Raw genomic sequence first — 21,877 nt, 5'->3', positions numbered from 1 at the left:
CTGACCTCTCTGCCCCCACCCCACTCCGGCCTATCACCCTCACCTTGACCTCCTTCCACCTATTGCATTTCCAACACCCCTCCCCCCAAGTCCCTCCTCCCTACCTTTTTCTTAGCCTGCTTGGCACACTTTCCTCATTCCTGAAGAAGGGCTCATGCCCGAATGTCGATTCTCCTGCTCCTTGGATGCTGCCTGACCTGCTGCGCTTTTCCAGCAACACATTTTCAGACCAAAACATTGTGTCTGGAGTATTCTGTATGAGACATTAGTGAGACTATACACTTGGGGCAACTCTTTCCTACTTTTATTACGAAGAGTGTATAAATGCTTAAAAAATTCCAATTACTTTCCATATTACCTGTTGTACCTGCATACTAATTACCTGATTCCTGCTTCTATTTCCAAGTTTCTAATGACATAATTAGCAGACACTTATAATATCTATTCAAGTTAATTAAACATGCAAACAGTCTGAAAACTTGAGTTTAGGTTTAAGCTTGAAGGCGATAGTGTTCCCATGTATCTGCTGCCTGCGTCCTTCTAATGAACGTGGTAATTGGGCTTGGAACGTACTAAGGATCTTTGGGAAATTTCTTCAGTGCTTCTTGTGGCTCACGTACACTGCTGCTACTGAATGTCAATGGAGGGAATGGATGCAGTGCCAATCAAGTGCTGCTTTATCCTGGTGATAAGCTTTGAGTATTGTTGGAGCTGCATCCATCCAGACAAGTGAGGAACATCGTCATACTCCTAATCTGTGCCTTGTAAGTAATGGATGCGTTTTGAGGAGTCAGGTGGAGACAGTCACCCACCGCAGTACTCCTAGCCTCTGACCTGATTTTGTAGCCACCGTCTTTAAGTGGAGAGTCCAGTTGAGTTTATAGTCAAAAGGGCAACCCCCAGTATGCTGATAGTGGGGATTCAGCAATACTAACAAAACCGTTAAATGTCAAAAGGACAGTGATCCTTTTGGCCCACTCGTAAGGCCAAGCCTCAATATCATCTAGATCGCTGCGTCTGAACACTGACTGCTTCAGTATCCAATGATGTCTTGGATGGCCAGGAAGCCAATACAATATTTTGGCATAAATGCAGCAATTTCTCTTTAGAAGGTTCCTTTCAGAATACAAAAGTGTTACAATTTCTATTAAAGCAGTTTAACAAACCAGAAAAACTTGGAAACGACAACTTGTCATCTGCAAATTTTTATACAAAATGATAGGCCTCTTTATAAACTATCACTCCATTGCTGGAATTATACATAAAGACAGACAAATGAATGACACACAATCTGCCCACTGACAGTGTCTGTTCAGTTGAAGTAAACCCATTTGTGCAAAGACATAAATGGGCCACTGGTGGAAAGGAAGAAATAAAAAAAAAAGTGGCCCGCAATCATTTGCTAATGAGCATGGTTGTTCACATAGTAAAATTTTGTGCCAGTGGTCATATGTTCTATGGGACAATGAGCCCAATCCTAGAACTGCATCTCCAACCAAATGTTTAAACAGCTGTTTCCAGAAGGTGGAACTGGTCCTATGGCCTTGACATCACTAGCATTCCTTTCTCCGGGCCTTTTTGTGTACTCTTGCTAACCAGTGCCCCTTCACATGCAAGGTTCTTTCAAACAGGTTTCTTCTGAACAGGAATTTCCCACATGTTGACATCTATGCAGCATTTGAGGGAAACCTTCAGAATTTTTGTAAGTCTTTGGTCTTGTTTGCGTGCCTGGAGCTTGAAGATGATTTGCTTTGGTAGTCAGAACTCAGATATCCCAAGCTCATGGCTGGCCTAGCAGATTTAGTTTTGGATAATCATGACCTTTACAATGGTGCTAGTGGCTCCTTCAAGGATGCTGATGTTAGTTAGACAGCCTTGCGCCCAAGGTTCTTGGTAGCTACATGAACGTGACAGTCAAAGAGTGGGCCCTTAGGCACCTAAATGTGCCATTTGCAGAATACGTGAGGTGTTGGATCTCCACATCAAAATGTGAGCCTTTAGGTGACAGGTGACTCCCAGATAGGGGAAGTATTTCACATTTGGGAGGATTTCTCCGTTGATCTTAATGGAGGGGAGGACCAGGACTTGCCCAAGGACAAGTTGGTTAAGTACTAGAGTCTTGAGATTGGAGGTGGAGACCAATTCTTCAGTCTGCTTCTGTGAAGACTTTGAGAGGCTTCAAGATTCTCTTCCAAGAAAGCTGAGATGACATCATCTATACACTGAAATCCCACGAGCAAGGTGAATGTCATTTTCTTCTTGGATTTCAAATAGTCGAGGTTTAGATTGAAGACAAGAGTGCACTAAAAGAAGTGTCAAGCAGTTTACAGTCTAAAGGGATTAATAAATCAAGTGGTAGGGCAAGACTCAAAATTCAAGACAACATGGTTAAGAATACCAAAACCAGAACATAAACCAAGTAGCATAGTTAGACAATAGCAAACTAGAACTTTCAACCAAAGAGAATAAGAACGAGAAGGAGCAGGAAATGAACCCAGAAGTTAATTCGCACATAGCTGAAATATAAGGCAAGAAAATGTAAGACTGCAATCTTACACTTCAGTGTGCAAGAGTAGGCAGACCACAGCTGTACATAAAATATGCTGGGAATAAAAAAAACAACGAAGGAAGTGGAAAATTGGATGATAAAGAACTTCAATGCCACAATCTCCAGGGGTAGCACGTTGGAATTCAAGCCTCACTATCCCCAGAGTCATAAAAAGGTGAAAATCTGATTTAACAAACCAATTGTACTTAACTATCTAACTCCATTCAAGAAAATATGCATTCCAGATTTTTCATTAAGAAAATAACAATTGATTGATTGAAAAGTTTTCTTATTACAATGTCATGAAAGAAACAGGAATGTCTAATCTATAACTGTAATCTAAACACCAACCTTTTAGAAAGTTCCTACATTTACAAAGCAGACAGAACAATGATATTAAGGATGGAATAAAAGGGAGAAACAGTTCAGGAACACAAATCTGACCACAAAAATTAATTGTTTTCTTTGGTTCCTCCCTTTTCCTTTTTCAGTTCTCTGCTGAAGACATGAGGTTGCACACTGATGCTGTCTTTTATTCAGTATTACTTGAAAATTTTCCCCTCCAATTATCTCTGAAGAGTTATTTTCTTTTTCCTTTCAACAAACAACTGCAAAGAGCTTGGTTAACAGAAATTTGGAAAGTGAAAACAGCTACCAGGAGATGTTGTGTTACTTCAACACAGAAGAAATTAAAAATAGAGATTTTGAAGTGTCCTTTTTGGAGGCTTAGAAGCTTGCCTTATTGCCCACCTACAAAAGGTTGTTGCCACTTGCTTGGGAAATAATGAAGAAGTTGTTCTCTTGAATTCTCAACTAGTTAATTGCAAAACCAATCTGTTTATCACTGTCTCATATACCTACAGATGATGTGTCTAGCACCCTCTCCTACTGCTTAAATAAGACAACACTGTAGATATAACTCAGAGTTCCAGTACTAGCCTTAAAAGTACAACATTTTCTTTTGTTACCCTATTTCTTTTTCTATATTTTATCTCATAGTCCAAAACAAATGCTCTTTACAATATAAGAGACCAAGAGACCAAACAAATAAGAAAGGATGAGACCTCAAACCTTAGGAAATTAGAGTCAAATGAGAGAAAATAAAATGATACAGCAAAGCATATTTATTCCAATTTTAAAGAGAACTAAATGGCCTTGAACATAAATACTTGTGGGTGGATATGTGATATTAAGTTGTTGAGGAGAACACATTGACAGACGTTGTCATTTGTTTCTACACTTTGAGCCAGTGAAAGATTACCAATACATTTGAAGATGTGTACCCAGTCACAAGATCATCAGAAAACTGTCACACTGAAAGGCTCAGTACTGTAATTTATAGATTGGCAGAAAGTTTACTTCTGCAACGATAATTTAATAGCAACTCCCATTATTGTAGAAAGTGCCTTTTTACAAGCAAAATGACAAAATGTACTCTACGCAACAGAATAAAATGTTGGAAAAAAGTGTGTATAAGTTCTGAAGGCTAAAGGAATCAAAAAGGGTATAGGAAGAAAGAGTGGGAACAAATTGGTGAGTTGAATGGATTAGCTGTGGTCATATTGAATGGCAAAGTGGGCTCACAAAACTGATAGAAAATGGGAGCAGAAGTAGGCCATGTTTCTCAACTACATTCTGTATCCGCATAGTAACTTTTCGTCTCATGTATTATACCACAATCCCTTCATAACTCAATTCTGCACTTGTTTTCCATTTAATAATTCATCAGTTTCCTGCCAAAGAACTTAACATATTACACTTAATCTGCCAGACGCTTGCACACTTGCTGAGTCCATATCTGTCTGCATCCTCATGCCCCCTTCACAACATTCTTTCCAGTCTTTGTCATCTGCAAATTCAACCACTGTGCTTTTGTTCCCTCATCCAATTCAATGATAAAAATCATAAAATGTTGAGAACCCTACCACAAAAACCTATCCATGCACATTCTTTCTTCCAGCCAATCTTCTATGCAAGGTAGCCACAACACCAAGAGTCAAGAGGGTGGTGCTGGAAAAGCACAGCCAGTCAGGCAGCATCCAAGGAGCAGGAGAATCTATATTTTGAGCATGGCTCTTCATCAGGAATGAGGCTTTTGGGTCAAGGAGATTGAGAGACAAACAGGAGGGAGGTGGGGCAGGTAGCTGAGAATGCAATAGGTAGATGAAGGTGGGGGTGAAGGTGATAGGTCAGAGAAAAGGGTAGAGCAGATAGATGGGAAAGAAGATGGACAGTTTAAGAGGGTGGTGCCAAGTTGGAAGGTTGGAGCTGGGATAAAATGGAGGGAGGGGAAGTGAGGAAACTGGTGAAATCCAAATTGATCCTGTGTGGTTGGAGAGTCCCAAGACCGAAGATAAGGTGATCTTTATCCAGGTGCCAGGAGATAAGGGTTTGGCAATGGAGGTGGCCCAGGACCTACATGTCCTTGGGGTGAGTGGGAGGGAGAGTTAAAACGTTCACCCACAGGGCAGTGGGATTGGTTGGTGCGGGTGTCCCAGAGATGTTCTCTGAAGCGTTCCACAAGTATGCGTCCCGTCTCCACAAAGTAGAGAGGTCCATATCAGGAGCAACAGATACAGTAAATGACATGTGGAAGTGCAGGTAAATCTCTGATGGATGTGGAAGGCTCTTTTGGGACCTTGGACAGAGGTAAGGGGGAGGGGGAGGGGGGTGTGGGTACAGGTTTTACAATTCTTGCAGTGGCAGGACAAGGTACCGGGGAATGGGGATTGTGGGTTGCAGACCTGACAAGACTGTCACAGAGGAAATGGTCTTTACAGAATGCGGATAGGGATGGGGAGGGGAAATATATCTTTAGTTGTGGGGTCTGTTTGTAGGTGGCAAAAATAGCAGTGGGTGATGCAATGTATCCAGAGGTAAGTGGGGTGGAGGATGAGGACAAGGGGTTCTGTCCTTGTGGTTGGCGGGGTGGGGTCTGAGGACAGAGGAGCCGGAAGGGGAGGAAATGCGCTGGAGGACATAGTCTAAGTGGGAGGGGAAATTGCTGTCTTTGAAACAGGAGGCCATCTGGTACGTTCTGTGGTAGAATTGGTCCTTCTGGGAGCTAATGTGGCAGAGGTGGGAGAATTGGGATCAAGGGACAGCATTTTACAGGAGGCAGGGTGGGAGGTGTTGTAATCCAGGTAACTGTGGGAGTCGGTAGGTTTGTAGATGTCCATGTCAAGTCGGTCACCATTGATAGAGATGGAGAGGTCCAGGAAGGGAAGGCAGGCGTCCAAGATGATCCACATGAACTTAACATAGAAGTGGAAAACGTTCATGAAGTTGATGAACTGTTCAACCTCTTCACCGGAGCACAAGGTAGTGCTGATACAGTCAATGTAGCGGTGTAAAACGTGGGGAATGGTGCCAGTGTAGCTGCAGAAGATGGACTGTTCCACGTACCCGGCGAACAGATAGGCATAGCTGGGGCCCATGCAGGTACCCATGGCTATCCCTTTGGGCTGGAGGAAGTGGGAGGATTCAAAGGAGAAATTATTGAGGGTGAGGACCAGTTCAGCAAAATGAGTGAGTGTCAGTGTAAGGGTACTGGTGGGGACAGACGACAGGAGAGGAAGAAATGGAGGGCTTGGAGGCCTTCGTCATGGTGGATAGATGTGTATAGGGTCTGGATGTCCATGATGAAGGAAGTGACTTATTATTGGGGGCCAGGGAAACGAAAGTTATGGGGGTGGGGGGAGGGGGGGGGGCACGCGTGGTGTCCTGAACATAGGTGGGGAGTTCCTGGACTGGGGGGTGGAAATAGGACGGTGTCAAGGTTTACGGGGAGTTCAGTGGGGCAGAAGCAGATAGAGACAATAGGTCAGCCAGGGCAGTCATGTTTGTGAATTTTGGGGAGGAGGTAGATCCGGGTAGATTCCCACCAATTCCCACAGCTACCTGGACTATACCTCCTCCCCACCCTGCCTCCTGCTCTTCAGATGCTGCCTAGCTGTCGAGCATCTGCAGTCCTCACTTTCTCCCACTACATCAAGAGCTTCTACTTTCCACAATAACCTTGCATGGCACCTTGTAGATTTTCTTAAAATGTCAAGGTAGAAGCAATAGAATAAACAAATTCTGTACTGTTCTGTTTAAAGCACTGGATACACAATTAGATCAGTAATCTGGTTATGTAGTCTGTTCTTCATAACTCCAACAGTGTTGCATCTGACTGAACTGATCATTACGTCAGTTTACTGTGTAGAGTTTTCATTACTGCACCTCGAAAACTGATAGTTACATTGAAGTTTCAGAGAAGATCAACTACAAAGGATGAAGATAAAAAGGATAGATTAGAATAAATTCTAGCACTATAGTTTTAGAATGTGGACTAGCAATAGGAAAGGAAGATATCAATATATTAAATGATTATTGATTACATGAACATGATATTATTCTAAACTCAGATAGGACATCAGTACTTGCAGGCACAGATTTAGGTTAACTGTGGTGGCGGCGAAGGTAAGCTTTCAAGACAATAACTACACAAAAATGCATTTGGAAATATTTTTCTCAACCTGTTCAGAAATATTACTGAACTCCTCTGCAACAGGTTGATCCTGGGCTAAAATATGGCCTTAATGGTTTTTTTTTGAAAAAGCATGGCTGAGATATGGAATAACAAGTTATTCTTCTAATTCATGGTAATTAGCAACAGCTCACCTAGGCAACTTCTACATAAAAAAATTGGAGCAGAAAAGGAACATGAGGCAAAGGGAAAATTAGCACATTGAAGAAATACCGTTGCCAAAGAAGGGCTAGACAATCAGCTCTAAATTGATTTACACTGCCAAATGAACACAAATCCAATAAACAAGAAAAGCACCTTCACATTTCTTCCATTAGTTAATGCACAAACAACAGTTACTCCTTCGTGAATATCCTCTAATCACTGCTGGACAGCACATTTAACAGACAAGAACAGAATGGGTTTTTATTTAATCATTATTTTTACATTAAAAACATGCACTGCAAACACAAAAATCACTTTCAATCTGCTAGTAGAAGTGAAACTCCAGTTCAGGTCCAATACTTAAATATATCTATAAATACAATTAACACCAACTGTTATTTTGTAAGTTAAAAAAAAGTCAGATTTTATGTATAGCAAGATTACAAACAGGATAGGCGGCTAATCTGAATTAAAGGCTTTGGCCAAGAGAACATCTTACTCTTCGTTAGATGGCACCTTACAACTTTTAACAACTTCAGCAAGGTGGGAACTTTACAGCTTTTCTAAAAAGGAAACCACCACAATAATAAGTCACTTCCTTAGTATCATGGCCAAGTACAGTATTCTGTGTTCACAGGCTGCAGTGAGGATTGTTATGATCCAACGGATGCTAGTAACGGACAAATAGGATCCCAAAATGAGGCTTGACAGATCGTAAGCTTTACTTTTTCTTAGCAGGTGCTAAGTCACCTGACAATATTCACAAGGTTGTCAAAGCACTTTCAACAAATTAAAGAAAACAAAACTAATGTTAACAATACAAGACACATTTGAAACAGATGTGCTTCAAGTATCAGAAAGAATCTGATTCCACTACAATTCTACAGAGACCTCAGTGAAGTGTCATCCATCTTAAACTCCTTGATCAGCTGAGAAAGCTTTCACTGTTGCCTTTTAAGCAAACTGATGCATTCGTTTGATGCTATTTTCTACCTTCACACGAGCCTTAAGGTACAAACTCTGCTCAGTGGCTGACACGGTTCCTTGAACTAACTCACGTCCTTCCTCCAATATCTTCACAGGCTTTGTTTCTGGAATTTAAAAAGGACCTTCGGTTTTTTGTTTGCCTCGCCCCAATTGTATGAACTACTGAGAACAGCATATCTGCTATTAGGAACCTCTTCTCTTTGAAGCTGCACTTTGTCTCACTGGACTCCTGTCACTAGGCAACTGCATTTTTAAAACTTCTTTCCATTGCTTCTCTGCTGATGCACTGAACTGTTCAGCTCAAGGGCTTTAAAGATCTCATTAAAATGCATGCAAACAAATCTCTAGACACTACACACTACTCTGCAACAAACGTGAAATGAAACTAAGAATATACTCTCTCCATAACACAAAACAAAAAAAAAACTTCAAGCCATGTGTTTTCCCATCTTAGAAGCCAAATCCAATATTATGAACCTTCATACGATAGAATCTTCCAACACATTTGTACTAAACCACATAAAGCAGATATATAGGAGGGATAGGTGGTGATCAATAGCCTAGTCAAATAGAAGTGTCTTAAGGAAAAAAGGGCTGAGACAACTTTAGGAGAGAATCAGAGCTTGGGGGGCTTAAGCAACAGAAGATACTGTCATTACTTGTGGAGTGACTAAACTCAGGGATGCATTAAAGTTCAGAATTGGAAAGCAAAATAAACAGAGGTTTATAGGTGGTTATATAAGAAAAGGAAATGAAAGGGATAACAATGAAGTAAAGGTGACACAAAACAAAGATAGGAATTCCTACATTACTTTGGGGGGTGGGGGTGGGGCATTATATGCTGACAGTTCATAAACTGTTCACCTGCAACTACACAGTCTATTTTAACAAAATTGCAATTCTTGTTAAGTACAAAAATTTGGTATAAGCCTAATCAACCAGACTCAAAGACAGGTAAATAGAGGAAATCAGTTATTTCCAAAATCTTTAAACTTCCATGATTTTCAGCATGCTACCCCAATGAAGCATAAAGCTCAGGGCTGAACCTGTGCAGGGAACTAAGCATTAGAATCTAGTCAGAGATTTTGGAATTTACAGATCAATTTTTTTTTTTTTAAATATTGAAAGGACAGGGCATTATTCACTGAGACAGCCAGCATTTACTTCCATTCCCTTAGTGCCCTCAAAATGGTGGTGGATGTGCCTTTAAATTGGTGCAGTCCATCGGTACCATTTTTAGATACATCCACAATGCCATTACAGATGGAATTCAAGGGTTCTAACCCAGTGACATAGGAAGAGAGGAGCCTTATTTCAAGTCCAGACAGTACGTAAAGAGAAACTTGAAGGTTGTGGTATTCCCTTGTAGCTGCTGCCCAGTCCTTCTATATGGTAGTGGTTACCAGTTGGAAGATGCTGTCTTAAGATGACTCTGTGAATTTCAGAAGTGTATATGATACATAATGCATACCGTTACTACAAAGCATCAGTGAACAAGGAAGTGAATGTTTGTGGACCCAGTGTTAAACAAGCAGGCTGCTTTGTCATGGATAGCCTGAAGCTTTTTCAAGTTTTCTTGTAACTGAACTCATCCAGACAGATAGAGATTAATCCATCACACTCCTGACTTATATCTTATAGATTGTGGACAAGCTTTGGGAGTGAGATGATGAGTTATTCTCTGTAGGGTTCCTAGCCTCTGACCTGCTATAGTAGCTAGAGTATTTATATGGCAGACCAGATCAATTTCTGGTCAATGGTAAGCCCAAGATGTAGATACTTGGGGATGCAGTGCCAGTAACACCACTGAAGGTCAAGGAGCAATAGTTGGATTCTCTTGTTGGAAATAGTCATTGCCTGGCACTCGTGGCACGAATATTACTTGCTACTCGTTTGACCAAATCTGGGATACTATGTGGGTCTTGTAACATTGATAGACTGCTTCTAGGAGTTGTGAATGATGCTGAACATTAACTGCTCACAATGAACACTGCCCCTTCTGACCTTATGATTCCAGGTTTCTATGGTCCTTGATACCAAACCTGGTAAAAATGCATCATTAACATCAAGAGCAGTCACTCTCACATCATCTCTGGAATTCAGCTCTTTTGTCAATTTTTAAACCAAGGGTTTTTAAACAAGCTCAGAAGCCAAGTGGTCATGGTGGAACTCATTAATGAACAGGTTATTACAAAGCAAATGCTGTTTGAAAGCATGGATGACATCTTCCATCACTTTACTGATGACCAAGAGCAGACTGATGGGGCTGGTTCGGATGTGTCCTGATATATGCGGTCAGGGTGTAGCTGAGCAAATTTCCACATTGTCTGGTAGGGACCAATATTGTAGCTGTGCTAGACAGTTTGGCTAGAGATATGGCAAGTTCTATTGTACAAGTTGTTAGTGCCATGGCTAGAATTGTGTCATGGTTCAAAGCTTTTTACAGTATCCATGATTAATTTACTCATCCACCACCTTTCAGGATGCAGCAGAATTACACATCTTAGAGCTAGTCAGTTGATTATGAAATTGCTTATGTGAAATTCATCAGGTTGCTAATTCTGGCATGCCTTCCTGTACTTTTCAGTGAGCCATAGTCATCTTCTGGCTTGAAAGTAATGGAAGAGTATGGGATATGCCATTTGCTCAATAACAGATGTTAGGTTAGATAGCCCATTATCCTACTTTGCTTCCCTCCTTTCTTGAAGGGTGGTGTTACAAATGTGGCATTTATAATCTGCTGAGATCATTCCAGAGGTTGGAGAATGTGTTAGTTAAGAGTACCACCAATGCATTTTCTATCTCTGCAACCACTTTAATCAGAACCCAAGAATGCAGACTACCAGGTCCGGAGACCTTTCAACCTTTACTCCCATAAATCAAAATAAGTGACAGCCAGTTACGAGATAGAACTGTTATTGGTTTTGTTTTTAAATGTTACACAAAGGGCAAAAGATAATGAGAAATAGGAGATTGCTATGGAATAACCCTAGCAAAACTAGAAATGTTGATACCACTCAATCTGTCAACAATTCTTCAAATTTCATGCTCCCATTCACACAATTTACACATTATCAACACCCTATCATCTGCAAACTTTAATATTTGGTTGTGTTAACAAAACAAAAAATTAGTAATCAAAAAGTATAATAAATACTACATCCAGGCTTCAGGACAGAGACGAGGAAAATTGGTTTTGCATCAGTTGTGATTTCATCTGAAAAAATGAACAGCCAGTAAAAAAAGGTAGACGGGTACAGCAGACGGAAATAAAAGTGCTGAAGAAACACTTATTGATACATCTGCAGACACAGAAGCAGAGTTACTATTGAGTTCATTATGACTTTTCTTCCAAAGAGTCATTTTGGACTCAAGCCCACATCTTTATTTTTCTGTATTTTTAATTGTTGTCTAAAATAGGAAAATGATGGTTTTAAAATCAACGAATGTTGAAGTAATTGCTTCACTTTCCAAAAGTTACTGAAACTCATTACACATTGAGCCGGAGAGTTAAGATTTAGATAGAAAACTGGATATGTGTATTCAACGTGAGGTTCAGCTGGAAATAGAGTGTGGATTGGCATTCTAAATGGCCACAACTGCACAAATCAAAAGGTCACAAGCCTGACAACAACTCCGATGGGTTCTGAGACAGCTCAACAGCTTATGTAAATCAAATGTGGCAATGGGAGAAGATTTTCCAGATTGGAAGCAACAGGCTTGCTTGATATCACTCTCAGGTCTTAAGGCAGTCATTTATTCTCTTCCACCATTTTCTGTAAGCTGAAACAAAAAACACTGTCTGCAGCATTTATAGATTGAAAAGCAGAATTATACTGAGTCCAGTGACCCTACACCTCTACAGATGTTGCCAGACCTGTTGTATTTCTCCAGCATTTTTTGTTTTGGGATCTAAGACATCTGTAGCTCTGTTTATTTGATGTACACTGGTTAGAGGCAACATCTTACACATCTTGTATGTCTGGCAAAGAACAGAAAATCTGGAAAAAGGGACTTCAAAAGAGGTGGTTAAAAGAAGGAAATGAGCACCTTTGCTTGTAGACTAGTGCCATTAAACTACTGCCCCCAGTTATTTTTCCTCCACTAATTTATCCTGTCTGACTATAGGTGTGCAGATTTTTTTTTAAGAATGGGAATGTGATTTTAATTATAGTAATAGGTTGATTGTTTATAGCTGTGATTTATTACAAATAAGTAAAATGCCAATCTTGTTAAGTACAGGAACCTGGTCAGTGTTTTCTGTTCACCCGAGTCCATCAGCTCGGTAGGGCCAAATGGCCTGTTCCCATACGGTAGGGACTCTTTAAAAGATTCTATAAAGTGTGTCCATCAGACAGGTAAATTGGGACTTTATGTGCTTTGATTCAATCGTTAACTTGTGTTGAAACACTGATTAGTGGGGCTTGAGAATCAGCATACTTTCCTGTGTTTTTCCTTCTTCCCACATCATAGAAAGTGGGCATTGCTAGCTGTTCAGCTTTTTTTTTGCATGCTCCTAGTTGCTCAAGGTGATGGTGAGCTGCCTTCTTGAACCACTAAAATCCATGTGCTATTGGTTGACCCACAATGGTATTAGGGAAATAACTCTAGAATTTTGAACCCGCAGAGAAGGAACAGCAATGTATTTCCAAGTCAGGATGGTGAGCGGCTTGGAAGTGAATTTGCAGGTGTTGGTATTCCCATGTATCTGCTGTCTTTGCCCTTCTAGATGGAAGGCACAGATAAGGATCTTTGGGAAGTTTATAATTATTTTTTGTAGACAGTAGACACTTATGCTGCTGAGCATAGAGTGTGGATGTTTGTAGATGTGGTGCCAATTCAGGCTGCTCTGTCCTGGATGAAGCCAAGTTTAAGTTGTTGGAACTGTACCCAACCAGGCAAGTGGGAAGTACTCAATCACACTCCTGACTTGTACCTTGTACATGATGCATAGGTTTGGGGGAGGGGTCAGGAGAGAGTTACTCACCACTACATTCCTAACCTCTGAACTACTTTTGTAGCAAGTCGTTGAGTTTCTGGTCAATGGTAACCTCAAGGATATGGAGAATGGGGGAATTCAGTGACAGTAACATCACTGATTTATCAAGGGGCAGCGATTAGATTGTCTGCTTGCCAAGCATTTGAGAGACACAAATGTGACTTGCCCCTTGTCAGCCTCAGCCTGACTATTATCTAGATCATGTTGCACTTGTACGACCCTTCATACTGAAGTAGTCTTGTTCATGTGCAATGCTCAGCAATCATTGGCGAACATCCCTGCTTCTGACTCCATGATTGACAGAAGGTATTTGATGAAGCAGCTTAAAATAGTTGGGCCTGTTGCAGCCATGAGTCTTCACTCTGGGTTCCACCACTACTGTAACCAATAACCCACCAAGCACTGCTCTGGCTTGCCCACAACATCAGAAGAAGAAAGGAGAAAAGGGGAGAAAGACGGATGCAGATGAGGGAAGTTCAATTCTTGTGGTGCAGTGGTAACATCCCCATCTCTGACCAAGGAGGTAGGAATTCAAATCCCACATGCCCAAGTGTGTCACATCTGTCCAAGCAGATTGACCAAAACAACCCCTGCCCTGGAGCAGAAATGAGTAACATCCAAAACAACCACAATCATCATCTTACATGCTAGGTATAACCCCAACCAGCAGAGAGAGTTTGCCCCCAATACTCAATGATTCAGGTTTTGCTAAGGCTCTTTGATGCCACATGCAGTCGAAAGTGGCCTTGATGGCAAAGGCTGTCATTCTTGCCTCACCTTTGGAATTCAGCTCTTTTGTCCATGTTTGAACCAAGTCTGTAATGAATTAGGAGTTGGCAGAACCCAAACGTGGCTTCAGTGAGCAGGTACTGCTTGACAACACTGCTGATGGACACCTTTCATCAATTCATTGGATGATCAAAAATAGTCTGAGCGCAGCATTTTGCTCAGTTGGATTTTGCTCAGTTGGAATAGACGGAGAGCAGTATTTTGCTCAGTTGGATCCACCATGTTGTTTAGATGCCAATGTTGTAACTATACTGGCGTAGGGAGCAGCAAGTTCTGGAGAACAAGTTTTCAAGCCTATTGCGGAAATATCGACAGGGGCCGCAGCCTTTGTACTATCCAGTGCCTCCAATTATTTGATATCAAATGGAGTGAACTGAATTGGCTGAGGACTGGCATGTTTGATGCTGGGAACTAGTGGAGAAGGCTGCAATGGGTCACCCATTCAACACTTCAGGCTGAAGACTGCTACAATGTTTCAGCCTTAAAGTTTTCACTGATGTGTTAGGCTCTTAATCATTGAGGATGGGGATATATGTGAGGATAAGTGGGCTGTAAATCTTTCTCTCATCACAAATGCTACCAGACCCACCTTGCTTCTCCAGCACTGTAGTTTTATTAGGCCAAGAGAGGTAATGGCTCAGAAGGAGTCTCTTGCCATTCAGACATACATGAACATTAAAAGACTTGTCTGAACCAACTGGAAACAATCCGCCTGTCGAACCATACACCAACCACACAAAGCTAGACAGGAGGACGGAGGAATCTAGAGCTAGGTTATTCACGTGTGTCTAATGCAAAAGAAACATTTTTCCAAGAGAGTGATTGAATCTGAAGTTTGCTACCATAAGGGCCAATTGTGCTAAACAGCATAAATGCATTCAAGGAAAAGCTAGACAGATATATGAATGGTGAAAGAAATAGAAGAGTATAATCTTAGTGTTAGATAAAGTAGAGTGTGAAGTGCCTTATATAATACAGATAAATTGAGCCACGTGGGTTGTTTCCATGCCATAAATTCTTGCAAAAATGAATTCTCGCTGAAAAGCAGTGGTCAGTGCTTTAGTTCAGTCACTGAGTTTCACAAGTTAAAAAAAAAAGTTGTCTTTACAAGTGACCCTATACAAACAAAAACTAGTTATTTTACAGAATTATACACCTTTCACAGCTTGATATGCATTTTGTATTTATTTAAGTATTAGTATGCCTTGTAGGATTGTACTATATCCTTCCCATATAATCTTCATACTAAGAAAGCAGGTGCCCACTGTAGCATTTGGGAAGGTTGCAACTGTAGGTTATCCAGTGCTGCTCCAGCATGTTGAATTAATTTTCTGATGCTGATTGATGGGTGAATGTTACCCTGGGTGTTCTGTTTGATTCATGACAGTCATTGAACCAGTTGTGTGCAACTATTAACAAGCAGTTCTGAAGTGATTTTTTGGCAGAGGTGTAATGCAGGCCTTCAGTCAATTTCAATCTGAGAAGAGGAATAGTAGGAGGAGTGAAAGAGGAAGCAAGGACCAAACAAATAAGACATTGTGTATGTAGTGGTTAAGGTTACAACGGAGTAGTTTATAATGTAATGTGTGGTGGAATAGGAACTAGCATTTAGGAAGGTGAAAGAATTGAGCAGAAATCATGTAAATAGGATAGTGTCTCCAAGATGGCAGCAGTGGTAGTGTTTGGGCTCCTGAGCCCATCTGCATCCTTCTCTCTCCCCTTTTCTTCATCTTCTAATGTCACATGGAAGCCAGAGCAGTGGCAGAACCCGGAGCAAGGATTCCTATCTGCGTGTGACCCAGAGCATAGACTTGGCAGTGACGGTGATACAGTAGACCTGGAGCATGAGCTCGGTGGGTCTTCGATTGCACTGGCAGCAGTGCCTGATGTAAGGACTCCTGGCTGCATTAGGCCAGAAGCATGGACTCAGCTGGTCATCATCTGCAAGCAGTGGTGTTGCCCAGAGTACTGGACTCTTAGCAGCGGGTTGCTATGGTGGAGGTAGTGCCTGGAGCAAGGACTCCTAGCTGCAGTAGGTCCGAAGCACAGAGACTCAGAGGCCCAGGACACCTTGAAGAAACACTGGAGCTGTGTTTGAAGACTCCTTATATATCGATGTAATTTGTTTTTATTCTTTTTTGAAACTCAAAATGGTAACGGTTGTGGTGACAAATCACTTTTCACTATTTGAGTGATATATGATTTAATAAATAATAAGTTCAATTCAGTTGATGAAACATCTGGACAAACTGCAGCCTAGGATTCCATGTGGCACAAAAGGGTTAAGATCCTCAAGTCCAGTGTATTTCCGCCTTTTATGCTGCTCACACACTTCCCACCACAAGGCAGAACAACATGACACAACATAATAAGTGTAACAATAATTTACCATTTTGAGTACATTTAGTCATGGTATGAGACATACTTCAAGAGTTACAAGCAGCAGCACCACTACCCCCTATCCTTTTAACAGCTGCAATCATGAGCAATTGTGTTTTAAAATGCTAGTTACTATTCCACCACACATTACATTATAAACTACTCCGTTGTAACCTTAACCTCTACATACACAATGTCTTATTTGTTTGGTCCTTGCTTCCTCTTTCACTACTCCTACTATTCCTCTTCTCAGATTGAAATTGACTGAAGGCCTGCATTACACCTCTGCCAAAAAATCACTTCAGAACTGCTTGTTAATAGTTGCACACAACTGGTTCAATGACTGTCATGAATCAAACAGAACACCCAGGGTAACATTCACCCATCAATCAGCATCAGAAAATTAATTCAACATGCTGGAGCAGCACTGGATAACCTACAGTTGCAACCTTCCCAAATGCTACAGTGGGCACCTGCTTTCTTAGTATGAAGATTATATGGGAAGGATATAATACAAATCCTACTAATTCATCCTTGTGGTTTTCCTAAATACCAACTTTAAGTTTCAACTAGAACAATGGGATATCATCAAGCTATGCAAGGCAATTTTTTTTAATCAGGCAAAACAAACTAAATCACAAGGCATAAGAGAAGTCAAAAGAAAACTCTACTGGTTAGAGCCATACCTAGTACAAAAGAAGATAGTCCTGTTGAAGGTCAGTGAACACACCTCTGGACATCACTGTAGAAGTAGTATCCTAGGCCCGAAACATACCCAGCTGCTTCAATTATCTTTCTTCCATCATAAATTCAGAAGTCGGGATGTTTGCACAATGGTCAGCGCCATTTGTGACTTCTCAGATAAATATTGAAGCAGCCCATCAGCAAACAACATAATCTGGACAATATACAGGTTGGTGCTAAAACGTGGCAAGTAACATTCATATGACAAGTTTCAAGCAATGACCATCTCTAACAACAGGGAATCTGACAATCGTCCCTTGACATTCAACAGCATTACCATTAAAGAATTCCCCCATTAACAACATCCTGGGAGTTAATATTCACCAGAGACTGAATGGGACTAGTCATACAAGTATAATGGTTACAGGCAGAAATCAGGGGCCAGGAATCCTGTTGCAAATAACTCACTTCCTGACTCCCCAAATCACATCCACAATCTACAAAGGCAGAAGTCAGGAGGGTGATTAATACTTCCCATTTCCCTGAATAAACTCAGCTTCAACATTCAAGAATTATGACATAATCCAGGACAAAGTAGAGAGGGGAGGCTGGAAGAACACAGCAAGCCAGGCAGCATCAAGAGGTGGAGAAGTTGACATTTTGGGTGTAACTCTTCTTTAGGACTGGGGGTGGATGTAAGGGAGCTGCAGATAAAGGGAATGGCAAGGGCAGGTTGAAGTGGGGACAGGTGAAGACAGGTATAAGTTACGACCTGGTTGATCAAAGAGAGAAATGAATCTGGTTGGTGGCAGGGAGGAGTGAAAGGGAGAGGGAGGGACTGGGAAGGGATGTTCTGTGAAAGTGGTAAACTCAATGTTGAGTCCTCCAGGCTGTAGGCTGCCCAGGCAGAAGATGAGATGTTGTTCCTCCTATTTGCAGTGTGATTTGTTGTGGCAATGAGGAGGCCAAGGATGGTCATGTCAGAAAGGGAATGGGAAGGGAAATTAAAATGGGAGGTCCAGTCAGCCTCTATGGGCCTGGCTGAGATGCTCAGCAAACTGTTCCCTAAGATTACATTTGGTTTCCCAGATGTAGAGAATACCACATCGGGAGCACGCGATGCAGTAAACTAGGTTGGAAGAGAGGCAGGTAAACCTCTGTCTCACCTGGAAGGACTGTTTGGTTATGGAGGTGAGGGGGGTGGTGTACCAGCAGGTTTTGCATCTTTTCTGGTTGCAGGGGAAGGTACCTGAGGTTCATGGGGAGAGTGGCGCAAACCAAGGACTGTCAAAGGGAACACTCTTTGCGGATGGCAGAGAAAGTTTGGGGGGGGGGGTTATGTTCTTGGTGATGGGGTGTAGGTTGAGTCGGTGGAAGTGTTTAAGGATGATGCGTTGGATGCAGAGACTGGTGGGGTGGTAGGTGAGGGCAAGGGGTACTCTGTCTTTATTGCATTGGGGGGGTTGTTTAGAGCAGTGGAATGGATGTGGTACAGCGGAGGGCTGTCTGGAGACAGAGGGAGGAAAAGCACATTGTTTGAAATAAGTGGAATGCTCGCAAGTAGAATGTCTCCTTGTCTGAGCAGAAGTGGCAGAGGCAGAGGAATTGGGAGAATGGGGTGGATTCTTGTAGGATACTGGGTAGAAGATGGTGTTGTCCAGGTAGTATGGGAATCATACTGTAAACATCTGTCCAGAGACTGTCACTGGAGATGAAAATGGAGAAGTCAAGAAAGGGGAGGGAGGTGTCGGAGATGGACCAAGTGAATTTGAGGGCACAGTGGAAGTTGTGGGCCAAGACAATGAGCTGCTTCAGTTCAGCCTGGATGCAGGACACTGCACCAATGCAATCATCTGACCGGACTGCCCATTTTAACTCCCCTTTCCAACATGACCATCCTTGGCCTCCTTCATTGTCACAATGAACCACACCGCAAATTGGAGGAACAATACCTCATCTTCCACCCGGGCAGCCTACTGGACTCAACATTAAGTTCTCCAATTTCACAGAACCTCCCTTCCCATCCCCTCTCTCTCCCTGCTATCAACTGGATTCATTCCTCCCATTAATCAACCAGATCACACCCTCTACCTGTCTTGACCTATCCCCACTTCACGACCCTGCACTCACCACCCATTTTATCTGCTGCTCTCCCTTACACCCACCCCAGTCCTGAAGAAGGGTTATACCAGAAACATTGACTTCTCCACTTCATGATGCTGCCTGGCTTGCTATGTTCTTCCAGCCTCCTGTCTGTCTACTTTGGCTTCCAGCATCTGCAGTTTTTTTGTCCATAATCCAGGACAAAGCATCAAGCTTAACTGGCACATCCACTCCTTCACCACCAGCACTCAGTAGAAGTGTATTCCATCTACAAGATGCACTGCACCAAGGTATCATGGATAAAATCTTCCAAATCACAGCAACTTCCAATTGGAAGGACAAGACTCATGGCTACACAATCTACAAGTTCTCCTCCAAGCCATTCACCATCTTGATTTGAAAATATATCATTCCTGAGTGTCACTGATTTAGTATTCTGGAACACCCTCCCTATCGGTATTTAAAGTCTATCTACCGAACATGGAGTGCAGTAGTTCAGGAAAGTTAACTACTTCCTTCTTAAGGGCAAGAGGGACTGGGCAATAAATGCTGGCCAAGCCAGCAACACCCACACGCTGTGAAAGAACAAAGCCACAGAAACAATTCTACTCACTATAAAGTAAACACCAACATGAAATACAATTTGAAACATTCATGGAAAATCGGATTTATTCAACTCTCTCCATGCAGATTCATGTGCAAAATTAAAATTTGATAAAAGGGAAAGCAAATTAATCTGAGACATACAAGCACAACTCAAGGTGAAACAATGGGTGGCCACTTTTACCTCTACTCACCTTCCACTTTTATTTCTACATTTCTTAAATTAATCACACTTCCATGGCTTCACAAATCAAAAGTGGATTATTTCAGCAATTCCTCCATAACGTTCACCTTAATCCACTGAATTGGTACACTTGATTCATTAGTCTACACTAGATGGCCGAGCACCATACTTGTGTTGCCACACCCATCCCATTACAACCACTGCACATTCTCATAAGTCCAAAGTTACAACAAATATAACAAACCTAATACAATAAATAAACATTAGCCTACGAAAGTATCCCAATTCGAAAATGATGTATATTATGTGCTTTGAGGAAAAAAAGCTACATCTACATTTTTTTAACGTTTTGTGATTACGTTAACTGAATTGATAGGTGCACTCACACATTTTGACAGATCACTCACTAACACAACATCACGCCCTCATATAATGCCCCAAGCAACACATTTAAAAGAAATTAGCGAATTATTTGAAAAGCTTCTTTGTCCTTTTACCTGATTTCGGTTTCAGTTCCTGTAACTATTATGCTAAAGTCGGTAATTACAGCTATAACCTTTATAGTTATATGATGAACTCTAAAATATACGGGTAAAACCAAAGACACAAGTCAACGCTGCAAAGTTAGTCAGCTTGATGAAAGGGGGTGGGGCAATCTCAACCAAACCTGATCAACCGTCGCCACCTTCTCCTGCCTCCACTTCGCCTGATGGACAGGCCAAACAGCCAATCGGCGTAGGGAATGGCACATAAGCTCGCGCCTCACATCCAATCCGTGCCCGACGTCGTGCCAATAGGTTAAAAAGGCATGACTTCCGCTAACAGGTTATGTTGACGGGAAAGGCACCACCCCGAATCGCTGCTGAGGGAATTTCTTTACTCCACATACCAAACCCCCCCCTTCCTCCGCCAACAAAGTTGTTATTTTATCGAAATCGACTTACGTTTTGATGACTGGAAATCTTGCTACTGTATATTTGTAAAACTCTTTTTGTCCTACAACTTTCTTTTAATGTCTCTCCTTACTGTCGTTTTCAGCCTTGGAAATTGAATCTGTGCGACCGCTAAAGGTCCTCTCCTCAACCTAATATGATGACGCAGGGTTTGATTGCCAGGACCTCTGACCAATTGCTTCCTGCGTCAGGGTTTGGTGATGCCGGATTGTGATGCGGGGCGGCCAATTGCGTCGAGAGGTTTGCACCGAACAGCGGGAGAGGGGCGGGGCTTCAGGATGAAGCTGCAGCAAATTAGGTTCAGAGGGAAAATAGACATCCGTCCGAGTGGCAAGTCCAACCATTTGCAGCCCATGATGAGAGAGATTCAATGACGTTGGCTAGTGAATGAATTTACAGTCTTATAACTTTTAAGTCCGTTTGTTTTAAATCAAGATTCCTTCCTCGCCCCTTCTGTTTGTGAAGTTGGGCCTGATTTTACGATCTCTCCCAACAAACAATCCAGGTCTTTTTCAATATATCATTTCTGTTATATCACACTAAATGTTTGCTATAAATTCTTCTATTTTGCTATAAAGTCCTACGATCTTACACTCCACAACCACCTGATGAAGGAGCAGCACTCCAAAAGCTAGCACTTCCAAATAAACCTGTTGGACTATACCTTGGTGTTGTGTGATTTTGTATAAAATTTTGTACACCCCAGTCCAACACCAGCACCCATGGCTCCCATTGCCCACATCCCCTTTCTTTAGTGAAAATTCCAATTCTCTACACGAAAGGATCAGCATATTTTTCCTGGGTTGGTGAATATCAAGGAAGAAATATAAAATTGATTTATCTCTGGTAGCCATGGAAATTTCAGGAGGACAGAGACATAGCTTCAAATAAAAAGAAGATTTTGACTATTTAGCAGGGTCTGTTTCCATGCTGTGCATCTCTATGACTGAGGAGAAAGTGAGGTCTGCAGATG

General features: G+C 41.8%; 1 protein-coding gene across 2 annotated transcripts in view; it reads right to left on the bottom strand.

The window, feature by feature from the left end:
- Positions 1-21,073, bottom strand: part of LOC122548961 (microtubule-associated protein 4-like) — a 416,046-nt gene extending 394,973 nt beyond the window's left edge. Inside the window, exon 1 of one of the 2 annotated variants that reach the window (XM_043687987.1) lies at positions 20,896-21,073. The gene's annotated coding sequence lies outside the window, so the exon portion shown is untranslated. Of the gene's footprint in view, positions 1-20,448; positions 20,591-20,895 lie in introns of those variants that run through there. The other variant, XM_043687988.1, reaches the window with a different exon arrangement.
- Between the last annotated feature and the right edge of the window lie 804 nt (positions 21,074-21,877).

This window comes from Chiloscyllium plagiosum, chromosome 4 (genome assembly GCF_004010195.1).
Source record: "Chiloscyllium plagiosum isolate BGI_BamShark_2017 chromosome 4, ASM401019v2, whole genome shotgun sequence".
In the NCBI taxonomy this organism is placed as follows: Eukaryota; Metazoa; Chordata; class Chondrichthyes; order Orectolobiformes; family Hemiscylliidae; genus Chiloscyllium; species Chiloscyllium plagiosum.
Note: the sequence above shows the minus strand (reverse complement) of the source record. Positions and strands in the feature narration are given on the sequence as shown.